This window comes from Chlamydotis macqueenii, chromosome W, assembly GCF_036417535.1.
Source record: "Chlamydotis macqueenii isolate bChlMac1 chromosome W, bChlMac1.mat, whole genome shotgun sequence".
In the NCBI taxonomy this organism is placed as follows: Eukaryota; Metazoa; Chordata; class Aves; order Otidiformes; family Otididae; genus Chlamydotis; species Chlamydotis macqueenii.
The window spans coordinates 47,919,867-47,931,713 of NC_141592.1; the positions used below are offsets into that span (position 1 = coordinate 47,919,867).

General features: G+C 41.2%; 1 pseudogene; it reads left to right on the forward strand.

Annotated features, from left to right (window-relative positions):
• The window catches only part of LOC147596765 (dymeclin-like), a 152,398-nt pseudogene extending 148,085 nt beyond the window's left edge, over nucleotides 1-4,313 (forward strand).
• The last annotated feature ends 7,534 nt before the right edge of the window (nucleotides 4,314-11,847 follow it).

Here is an 11,847-nt window from a genome sequence, read left to right on the forward strand (position 1 = left end):
GTTGACTGTATTGGATGCTGAAGTGAGTTTGACTGGGAATGAGTGGCAAAAGCACCCCATAGTGACTGGCCCAGATGCTCCGTGCATTCTTGGTGACGATTACCTCAGGAGCGGGTATTTCAAATATCAAGAAGGGTACCGGTGGGCTTTTGGTATAGCCACTGTGGAGACGGTGGAGACCAAGCCCCGTCCGCTCGCTCCTTATTTCCCACTCCCTGGGTCGTTTGTGCTACAGGAATCCCATCCTCGTGACCAATTTATGTAACCAGTTTGTAGGATTGCTATGCACAAAGTTCACCCAACATATGATATTTAAAAGCACGACAATATTTATTGCTCTATTATAGCCTTGCATAAGCAGTTACTAGCATAAGCAGTTACAGTTCCTGAAGGTGCACAAGTCCATGGGACCTGATGAGATGCATCTGCAGGTCCTGAGGGAACTGGCGGATGAAGTTGCCAAGCCGCTGGCCTTTGTATTTGAGAAGTCGTGGTGGTCTGGTGAGGTCCCTGATGACTGGAAGAGAGGGAACATAACCCCCATTTTTAAAAAGGGGAAAAAGGAAGACCCCGGCAACTACAGGCCAGTCAGCCTCACCTCTGTGCCTGGCAAGGTCATGGAGCAGATTCTCCTGGAAACCATGCTGAGGCACATAGAGGTGGTTGGTAACAGCCAATATGGCTTCACCAAGGGCAGATCGTGCCTGACCAATTTGGTGGCCTTCTATGACGGGGTGACAGCATCGGTGGACAAGGGAAGAGCAATGGTCGTCATCTACCTGGACTTGTGCAAAGCTTTTGACACTGTCCCACACTACATCCTTCTCTCTAAACTAGAGAGACATGGGTTTGATGGAGGGACCACTTGGTGGATAAGGAGTTGGCTGAATGGCCACACTCAGAGAGTGGTGGTCAATGGCTCAATGTCCATGTGGAGACCGGTCACGAGTGGCATCCCTCAGGGGTCCGTGCTGGGCCCGGCCCTGTTCAACATCTTTGTCAGCAACATGGACAGTGGGATAGAGTGCACCCTCAGCAAGTTCGTCGATGACACCAAGCTGTGTGGTGCCGTCGACACGCTGGAAGGGAGGGATGCCTTGACAGGCTGGAGAGGTGGGCCCGTGCCAACCTCATGAAGTTCAACCAGGCCAAGTGCAAGGTCCTGCACCTGGGTCGTGGCAATCCCAGGCACAAATATAGACCAGCCCTGAGGAGAAGGACTTGGGAGTGCTGGTGGATGAGAAGCTTAACATGAGCAGGCAATGCGCCCTTGCAGCCCAGAAGGCCATCTCCATCCTGGGCTGCATCAAGAGGAGTGTGGCCAGCAGGTCATGGGAGGTGATTCTCCCCCTCTACTCTGCCCTGGTGAGACCTCACTTGGAGTACTGTGTCCAGATCTGGAGCCCCCAACACAAGAAGGACATGGACCAGTTGGAGAAGGTCCAGAGGAGGGCCATGAAGATGATAAGAGGGCTGGAGCACCTTTCCTATGAGGACAGGCTGAGAGAGTTGGGGCTGTTCAGCCTGGAGAAGAGGAGGCTCCCGGGAGACCTTATAGCAGTCTTCCAGTACCTCAAGGGGGCCTACAGAAAAGATGGGGAGAGACTCTTCAGTAGGGCCTGTTGTGACAGGGTGAGGGGTAATTGTTTTTAAATAGAGGGGGGTAGATTTAGATTAGATATTAGGAAAAAATTTTTTTACACTGAGGGTGGTGGAACACTGGCACAGGTTGCCCAGAGATGTGGTGGATGCCCCATCCCTGGAACCGCTCAAGGCCAGGTTGGATGAGGCTCTGAGCAACCTGATCTAGTCAGGGATGTCCCTGCTCCTTGCAAGGGGATTAGACTAGATGACCCTTGAGGGTCCCTTCCAACCCTAACCATTCTATGATTCTAACTTGATATTAACATCTTCAACCTGCAGGCCATGAATATAAGCCAGTTGCACCAGATACACCAAATGAGCAAACACTGTGTCATCTGTCCTGCCCTGAGGGACTGTTATAACAGATGAAGCCCAAAGTCATGGACTAAATGAACTCAACAGACATTTTTAGAGGGATGGTCCATAGACTGAGGGAGTGGTATCTGTATGTATCTATATATGTTTATCAAAGACAGAAAAAGGTGATGTTTATTTGGAAGGTGCAGGATCTGGGCATGATGTAGATAGTATGGAATAAGGGGTGGATAATGTCCTGGTTCTGGCTAGGATAGAGTTAATATTCACCTGAGCTGGGAGGAGAACTGGAGCTGGTGGTCCCTATGGCTGGGGCACCCAGCTGGGCTAGGTTACAGCTGGGGTAATTTTACCCAAATCAGCTCAAGGGCCATTCCATCCCATGTGACATCATGCTCAGTATATAGGTGAGGAGGGTGCTTTTTTTTTTTTTTTTTTTTTTTTCTTTTCTTTTCTTTTCTTTTCTTTTCTTTTCTTTTTTTCTTTCTTTCTTTTCTTTTCTTTTTTCTTTTTTCTTCCCTTTTTTCCCCTTTTCCCTTTCCCTTTCCTCTTCTTCTTCTTCTTCAGATAGTGAAAAATATCCCATGGTATGCTGAATGTGTCTTAACAGAGATTTCACTTGGGAATCTCCTGATACTAGTTGTGATAAGAACCATCCAGTACAACATGACAGACAAGTTTAAGAGTTACGTGTAGCACTTACGTACGTAGTGTGGATTTCTAACTTCAACAGCATTTTAAACAGGCTGTGGGATTTTCTTCAGTCTATTTCAACCAGTTGGCATCTGAATTTACAGGAGGGGAGGAAATGGGAAGATCAGTTGTATTAACTAAGTGCAATGTTAAGTTATTCTGAACTTTTGACACAATTTCTGTGTTATCATCCAGTTCATTTAGTAGGATTCTCTAAAGACCAGAATTCAGGCACCAAACTCCTCATCTTCAGATGAGAAGAAAAAAATTCCTTAGTTGAATGAGAAGAAATCATTCCTTATAGGTTGTTTGCCTCTCTTAAATTACTGAGAAGTGGAATTTCAACTCTATTATTAGTGTTTTTGTAAATAGGATGGTGACTGTGCCATAAAAACTTTTTAAGCTCTAGCAAAGCAAAACTGCTTCAACTTTATAGCCTTGTATCAGATTATTTTTGTACATTTTTCAAGCATTTGATTCTATACGTTATCTCAAACATATGAGCATGAGTATCATACACTGTTGAATATTTTCAACAATTAAAGGCACAGAAGTTCTTACATGAAAAAGTAGCAAAAAAATTTAAATGTATTTTAAATTGTAACACTTAAGGATTTAACTCTTATGATCAGAAGATTTGAAAGCAACGAGGACATTCTTGGCATATATTTGTAGGATTTGGAATCTGTTATGTTATGTAAATGCATATTTTAGAATTGAATAGGGAAAATAAATCCCTGTTAGATTGGATAAGTAGTCAAATTTGTTTCTGTGAAAACCCTTGACTTTAAGGGCATCATTTAAATGCTTATCTAGTCAAATGGTTTCAGGGATACTAACAAGGGGACCAGATCTCTGAAGTATTGTATGGTTGTAGTTGTGGGATATATAAAATGCTTTGAAAGAGTTGATAGGGAGATGAGTTATGAAGCAGAAAATTTTACGATAAGACTACAAAAAGGAGAGAGAAGAAGGGAGAAGAGGAGAATGTCTTTCATTATTTGTTACATCTGTGATATCATTGTAAATTAACATTGCTAAAGATAGGAAGACATGCACACATGTATATGTGTATACACGTACACATAGACACTGAAATCTGTATGAAACAATCACTCTTTTATAAGCCTTATATTTTCAGAAAACATATTTAAAACATCGTCAAGTATATACACTTTGCGCTTCTGCTATATGCTTTTGAGCGTATCCTTTAAAGTAACATACATTACTCAGTCTTTTGAATTATTCCTGCAGTAGATGTCAGTGTATATCAAAATGAAAGTTTGATGTGCTGGGTTTTTTTTATTTCTCCTTTCTGACAGGACAAATACCTTCATACAAATTGTCTGGAAGCCTTAGCAAATATGTCAGCACAGTTCTGCTCACTTAATCAGTATGCTGCTCAGAGGATCATCAGGTAAACATAAACTTCTCTTGAAGCTCACCTTTGCTGAAACTCAGGAGTAGAGAAACTTGAATTTTATATGCCTTAATAGATACTGATGAACTAAGTAGCTGAAATAATAACTGAATAGCTAAATAATTCCAGAATAAATCTTATTTGCTTTATACTTGAATCTGTTCTGAATGCACGAAAATTATTAGTTTCTCTGTCTGAGAAACTTCTGACTTTTGATTCTCTTAACAGAACAGCTCAGTAGCTGCTTTCAAACTGGAAGGTTTTCAGGGATTTGTGTGAATTATGCTTTCTTTAGTCATGTATCACGTTTTCATAAAAATGCACTGCGTGGTGGTTCTTGAGTTCTATGCAGACTGGACTTTCAACTTGCTTTACTTCTTCCTGCATATTTGGCAAAAGATCTATTTTAAGTCAGACATAATGCAATGATAATTTTGTGTCGAGATCCTGCAAATGTGGACAATAAAACCTACACCTATGCTTTTCAGCTGGTAAAGTTTATTAGCCTGTGTAGTTATAAATAGTCAATATCTGCTCTGACTCTAAAACAGAGTCCTAACTTTAAAGAATTAGATATTGAATTTGCTCCTTGCTATTTTGTATCTGTGCTGCAGACCACTTTGTAAAGGCAGGTAATTCATATGTCAGGCATCCTTCTCATCTTGGCAGCCGTCCCTGCTCCATGCTCAAAGGGAAACCGGGAAGGTCCTTGTTAATGCGATCTGGAATAAGCTGTTGTAGTGCTTGTCAAGTACAGACAGTGTGCCAAAAAATAAGTAAATTATAATTGCATGCCTTTACACTTTGTAAAGGACTGGGTTAACAAGAGATATGTCTTGTTCTTAAACCACTGCTCTTTAGGAAATGGATGATTGTAAAAGTATGGACAAGTAACCAGGATGAATGCAGTGTACCATTACCTTTTCCCTGCTTGATACTCACCCTCTTTTCATATCTTCAGCAGTGATAATGAATTTGAGTTATTTTCCTGTTACATATCACAGACTGTCTTAAATACCTACTCTCTTCATTTCTCAAATCATAGACATGGAGTCTGAGTTTTCCAAGCGTTTGCAAATGTTGGCCTCTGAAATCATAGATCCTAGCGTGGTGTGAGATAAGCTAACTTGATATTCAGAAACTTGGTCTGATTTTTAGTGTGATACTTTGTTTTCCACTTCAGACCTTTTTCCTGTATTTCCGGTTTCTGATTTTGTTCCATTTTATTCTACTGCTGTTTCTGCAGACCAAAGTGAGATGTGTTCCTCTGGGCCAGGAAGAAGTTATTTTGCTAAGTCCTGTTACAGCTGGCTGTTATCACCACTCAGTAATCTTGTAGTCATCCAGCCTAACTGCATGTGTATTTCTGTGTGGCTTGTCTATAAATTCAGAGCATTTTGACAAAAGCCATCTGCTGTTCAAAACTTAAACTTGTGATTCAAAGGGAGTTCAGCTGGATTATTTTTATTTAATTGGGTTCTGAAATGGCTAAGCATGTGGTCTACCGGCTTATCAGAAGAGGTGGCAGCAACCTCAGTACCTTTGCACACATGTCTCACCACGTGGAGGCAGAAAGTGCAACGCAGCTGTTTGACGAATTTAGGCTATGTCCTTGAACACCGCTTGCTCAATAACAAAAAAATCCAGCAACTAGAACAAGATAAGGAAATACCAAAGGCAAAAATAGTAAAGACAACCAAAAAACTATAACCAATCCAAATGAAGCATAAGGCGCATGAACAGTATATTGGTACCAATCAAATTAGATAATTAAGTGTGTGCGCTTCATGTGTAACTTAGAGTATAAAAGACTAATGCTGACTAACAATAAAGGTCTCTGGAACACCATCCACGGAGTCCGTGTTTTTACTGCCACATTACCACAACCTTTCAACTTGGAAACGTAAAAGGAGCTGTTATGTGCTGTGAGTCTCCTCCTTGCACCAGCCTCTTCCAGCCTTCTCACATGCAGTTTTCACAGTCTGTACTGGCATCTTTGAGGCAGATTGACTTCCTTGTGTTTAAGACCAATCTCAAGACCCAAGGAAGGACGTGCAACACACAGAAATTCTCTTGTGCTCCTTGTATGCAACTTTTCAACAATCTGCTGTGACATTTAGGTGCCTTATTCGTCATCCCTATAGACATACATAGTTACAATGTGATTTCAACATTGCTGCTTGATTTGAGGTGTAAAATAATTGTGCTGATACTCTTATTGAAGGCAGACAGACTTCTGTTGTTGCTTACACTGATGCATGGAGAAAGGAGGCAATAAGGCTGAATGGTAGAAAACAGGGAAAAAAACCCCATCACATTGAAATTTTGTCTTTTATTGTGTAAAGGACTAACAAAGCCACACTTGAAATGTGCCAAATAGAAAAAGAGACCTTAGAGCAAACATGTAGCACTGGCATATTTGAAACTCTAAGGTCTTCCAAAGATGTGAGCTCTTGGTAGCTGCTTTTGATTGGTTTCTGTGTGGCTTTTAGCAGAGAGACTTCGCATGGGATCTGAGCTGGGCAGTATTAAAAATAATAACCAAACAATATCCAGCCAACTGGAGTGTGGTAGGATAGCAGTCTGAGAAGGATGTTGGTTATCTCAACCGCTGGGTGCCAGCAGGGCTGGAGCTATATTTTTATAGTTGGAAATAACTTAAGGATAGGTACAGAAAATGGGCATACTCATCAATTGAAGAAACAAACAAAAAAAGGCACTGTGATACATATTATGTCATATATAATATATTCTTACATAATTGTCGTAGTTCAGCCCCGATCGGGACCAGACTATTCAGTCTCTCTCTCACTTCCTCCACCCTCCAAGAGAATAGGGGGAGATAAGATAAGAAAAACGGCTCAAGGTTTGAGATAAGGTGGGAAGAAATCCTTAAAGTCACCGTTACAGGCAAAACAGACTTGACTTGGGGAAAACTATTCATTTATTACTACAAACAGCAGGATAATGAGACAGGGAACAAGATAACCTCCCTCCACCTCTCCCTCTTCCCGAGCTTAACATTATCTCCACTACCTTCCCCCCCACTGAGCAGCACAGGGGGGAAGAGGGAATGGGGGTCGCAGTCAGTTCATCATACGTTGTTTTACGCCGCTGCTTCATGGTCAGGGGAAGAACTCCTCACATTCCTCCCCTGCTCTGTTGTGGGGTCCCTCCCATGGGCCACAGTCCTTCGTGAAACTTCTCTGGCATGGGTCATCTCTTCCACGGGGTACAGTCCCTCCAGAACAGCTGCCCCAGCAGGCCCTCCATGGGCCACAGCCTCCTTCAGGCATCCACCTCCCCCGGTGTGGGGTCCTTCACGGGCTGCAAGTGGATCTCTGCCCCTCCGTGGACCTCCATGGGCTGCAGGGGGACAACCTGCTCCACCATGGTCTTCACCACGGGCTGCAGGGGAATCTTGGCCAGGAGCAGCATTACTCCTCCCCCTCCTTCTGAACTGACCTTGGCGTCTGCAGCTGTTCCTTTCACAAGAAAGTTCTTCACAACAGGCTGGCAGGCGCCTCTCAGAATCTCTTCACATCATCCATCTCATCTCCTCTCCACTTCTTGCAGCCGGGCCGGGCCAAGTCGGGCCCAGTCGGCCGCCTGGCGAGAGGCCAGAGGGTGAGGCCTGCAAGGCCCATGAGGCCCACGCCTCCCCCTCTGCGCCTCTGCCCCCACTCAGCTTCTTCACATCTTCTCTTCTCCCTTTTTTTTTTTCTTTTTTCCCCTTCTTAAATACATTATCACAGAGGCGTTATCAGGGAACATTCTGCTACCAATCGGCTCAGCCTTGGCCAGCAGCAGGTCCGCCCTAGGCCCGGCCGAGTCCACTGAACAAAGGGGAGTGACTTCTAGCAGTTTCCCACAGAAGCTACCACCTCAGGCCCCCCCTCACTAAACAAAACCAGAAAAAAATATATTCCACGCTGTTATTTTTAATCTTCTGCCTTGTTGTAGCCAGACACTTATTGCTATAGTGTAGAAATTGTAATGAGAGGTAAATTTGAATTTGAACCAGAACCAGAAAAACAAGAAGAGAGGGAACATATTTGATCCCTCCCTCTCTCAATTTTTGTGTAAGATTGACCAAACATCTTATTCTGCAGATAGAAAACTGTACATCTGGAACATAGGCAAAAATGACCACCAAGATTGGGATTTAATTTGTCACTGTGTTGATGATTGCTTATAAATCAAAAGATCCTACTATAAAAATGTATTAAAATCTGTTGTAAAATGTCCTGTGGGGCTAGGATATGGGCAGACTGGAAGGAAGAGACAGTTCACGGGGCAGCCTGTGTCTTGATAGACTTTACTGCTAGTATGATAACATTTTCTTCTTAGGAGCTTTACAACCTTGGGTTTCCTGGCAGGCTTAAGCACCGTAAAGGATTTTAACCTGATTTCTTCTCAAAATACACAGATTAATTATAGAGTTTCAGTTATCAAGAAAAGCATTTGGAATACACATATTTCATAAGAGATTGATGTTTTGAGACATACATTGTCCTTTCTTTTCCTACCTTATGAAGTTTCTTAGCCACTATTATTAAATTTAGCCAGCACTGATGGACCCAGCTTGCTCCATGATGCCAAAGCATACCCGAGTGCCATCGTAGCCCTGATATACCTGTTACGAAAGCAAAGCGAGAGACATACAGGTGGCTGGCTGTACTGATTCTGTTGCTATCTGGAAGAAGCAAATATGGTAACCCTACTTCTCACTAGTCAGCCAGCCTTGAAGCTGATGGTGATGAGTGCTGTAGGATATCCTGGAGCACAATGCTGGCCATTGGAGTAGCTCAATGTTGTTTTTTTTATTTTTTTAAGTAGAGTTGTAAGTAGCTTACTTAAATATCCTTGTTTGTAAAGGATGACTGCATCGCTGTGGTTCCCCAAGTCTGTCTTCTCTTGTTGGAGAGGAGTCTGAAACCCTTCTTTCTCTTTGCACTCTTCAACAGTCTTCATTGTTTTGTAGAGTCAATTATATTTTGTAAGCGATCAAGAAAAATTCCTGTCCATTCTGATACATGCTGCTATATTTCAGAAGTTTCACCTCCTCAGCAAAACCATTTGTTTTAGAATTTCTACGTTATAATTTATTTTTTCTTCTACTGTTTCCCCTTATAGTCTGATGGGATTGTATTGAGTGAAAATGTTTATGACAATTCTTTAAGAGTAAGAGTATATGATGTTGCTTTAAAATGCACTTTTAAAGCTCAGTTTAAGAGTATGCTGGATTAAAAATCATCTTTAAGTTAGAATATATTTCTGTAGAAATATTGTATTGCTACTGCAATGTGTTTGCTTATAATTACTTACCAGCTGCAAATAGCTTTGATCAGCAAATTTCAATGGAGGCCACATTCAACTGAAAACTCTGAAATTGGTAGTGTGTGAATGTGATGAAATTACAATTTACCAATTGCTTTAAGAAATTTTTTAACAGTGACAAGAATGAGATGTAATTACTGGCTCAAAACTCGTTATTCTGCTCACATAGGAAGGTAAACAAATTTCTCTCCCACATGGCTTTACGCTGTGTGAGCATTCTGGTTTTCCTGCCTTTTTTTCTTTGATGTTCACAGTGCTTTTGGGAAGCTCTTTAACATATAGCTTCCTCTTTCGTTGACGAATAGCAATGGGACAGTTGGTGCAGAAAACTAGTGAAATCGAGTTACTCAAATACAAAGACACTTCTTAAGGAAAAAACTTGGGGGGGGGGAGCCAAGTTGCTGCATGCATGCTTCAAAGCTGTTTGGTTTCTAATTTAATTCTCATTTGAAAACTTAAATACAAGAACAGAAGAGTTGCTTCTCATCCAGGAATTTGATTTTTAAAGGGTAAAATTTTAGCTTAGTAGACATTTCGAACTTTGAGATTTATAAATTGGGAAAAAGAAATTAAGTGAATAGAGTATGCAATACTTCTATTAAACTCATTTTTCTGGCTTCTTTCTTACAACAGGGGAATGAATGGTGTTAAATTAGAGCCACTTTTCAGATAGATTTCCTAAAATTGTTCTGAATTTGGGGAGTGGAAGCCTTTTACCATATGAAACATTATTTTGGAAATGTCTAGTTTCAGAAATGGCAGCTTTCAGTTTTTGCTAATCAAAGAGCAACATAATACAAGTAAGATGTCAGTGATAGAGTTATAACATAATAGCCAACCTATACCTTTATTAACACATAGTATGATCTCTAATTCCTGCTTCCTTTATTACTTCTCTGTTGGTAGTGTTGTAACAAGGGATTTCTGTTGCCTAGAGCTGCATGGCTCCGAGGATGCTTTGAAACACACAGGTTTGCATCATACTGTGCACACTGGGAGCCTGACCTTCAGTAGCAGCTTTTTAATGCCACCGTAAGAACAATCAGAAGACAAGTCTTTTATATTCTGGGTTCAAATCTTAATTGGACCATTAAATTAAATCTCAGTTTACTGCTCTCTTAATCATAATAGAGGAGTCCTCATAATAGCAAACCCTGGAGAAAAGAGGCTACTTCTGCTCTTACACAAGTGTACATCAAGAGACTTCGCAAATCAAACTATGCAATAATAAAAGATCAAGTTCTGAAAGGGATTCTTGGAATTAATGTCCTGTGACCAGAGCTGTTAAATACTGAATTCTCTGAGCATCAGCTTGCCTCTTCTTTTTTTATAACCAAAAGAAAAGGAAAAAGGATTTGAGAGTAATGAACAGTTTCACTTAAATTATGTAGTGAAACATATAGTGATAGGTAAATTCTGCAGATATTGGGAAGGGCATAGTCACAAATCCCTGGTTTCTGATAGTGAAATGTAAATATCTCTGGTCTGAGCTGTCATAAGCATTTATGACATTTCTGAGTCTCTTAAGTACTCGAGCCAAGGTATTTCCCACCACCATATACTTTAACCATAGTTTGCATGGCTCACAAAGAGAATGTTGCACTTTGAAACATCTGACACTTAAATGGAGGATGAAAGTATAGGTACAGAAGAAAGAATCAGGATTTAACAACTTTAATGTACATCAGGTCTTTATAACTGTTGAATGACTCAACCTTTTTAATGGTAATGGCCTTCAGCAAGTTTAGGAAAGAACAGGCTTTTAGGTAAAGTAAATACATTTAATTCTGCAATGAATAAATAAATTTGCTGTGAAATTGTGTAGAGACATGCTTCTGTAATTCATTAATTGTGCTCTTGGGTCTACAAGTAGGTCTTTCTCAGAATACCACAATTTACATGGACTCATATGGGATGAATCCTGCTGTGGAATAGGGTGAGGGCTCAGACAAGTGCTGCTGACTCATCACGGTGCCCTCTCTCATGCTGCTGTAGCCATTGTCTCCCAATAGAGGATTTTCAGGTTCCCACAGACTGAGATGCAAATGTCTGCGTTAATGCGAGTGTCATAGGCATCTCCTGTAATCCCGTGTGGAGCCTGTGAATTATCACAAGTGTCTAGCCAAAGAATAAAAGCGCAGGAGATTTCCAAAGTAGCATTCCCATAGTACCATCTCTTAAGCTGCTGGGGATATGTGCCTTGCAAATAACCAGTGCATCTGGGTGATTAAAGCCTTTGCTCTTTCTCTGAAACATCCGTACTGACTAGACAATTCCTCCCAGCTCTTTCATATCTTTTTATTCTTACAGTCATCAGCTCCTTGTGTCTGCTTCTAATATACAAGTCCTTTTGTTCTTTTTGATAGAACTTCATCTCTACAGAGATGATTTGGCCTTTCTGTAGAAGAATCCCATATATTTATCATTTGATTTTT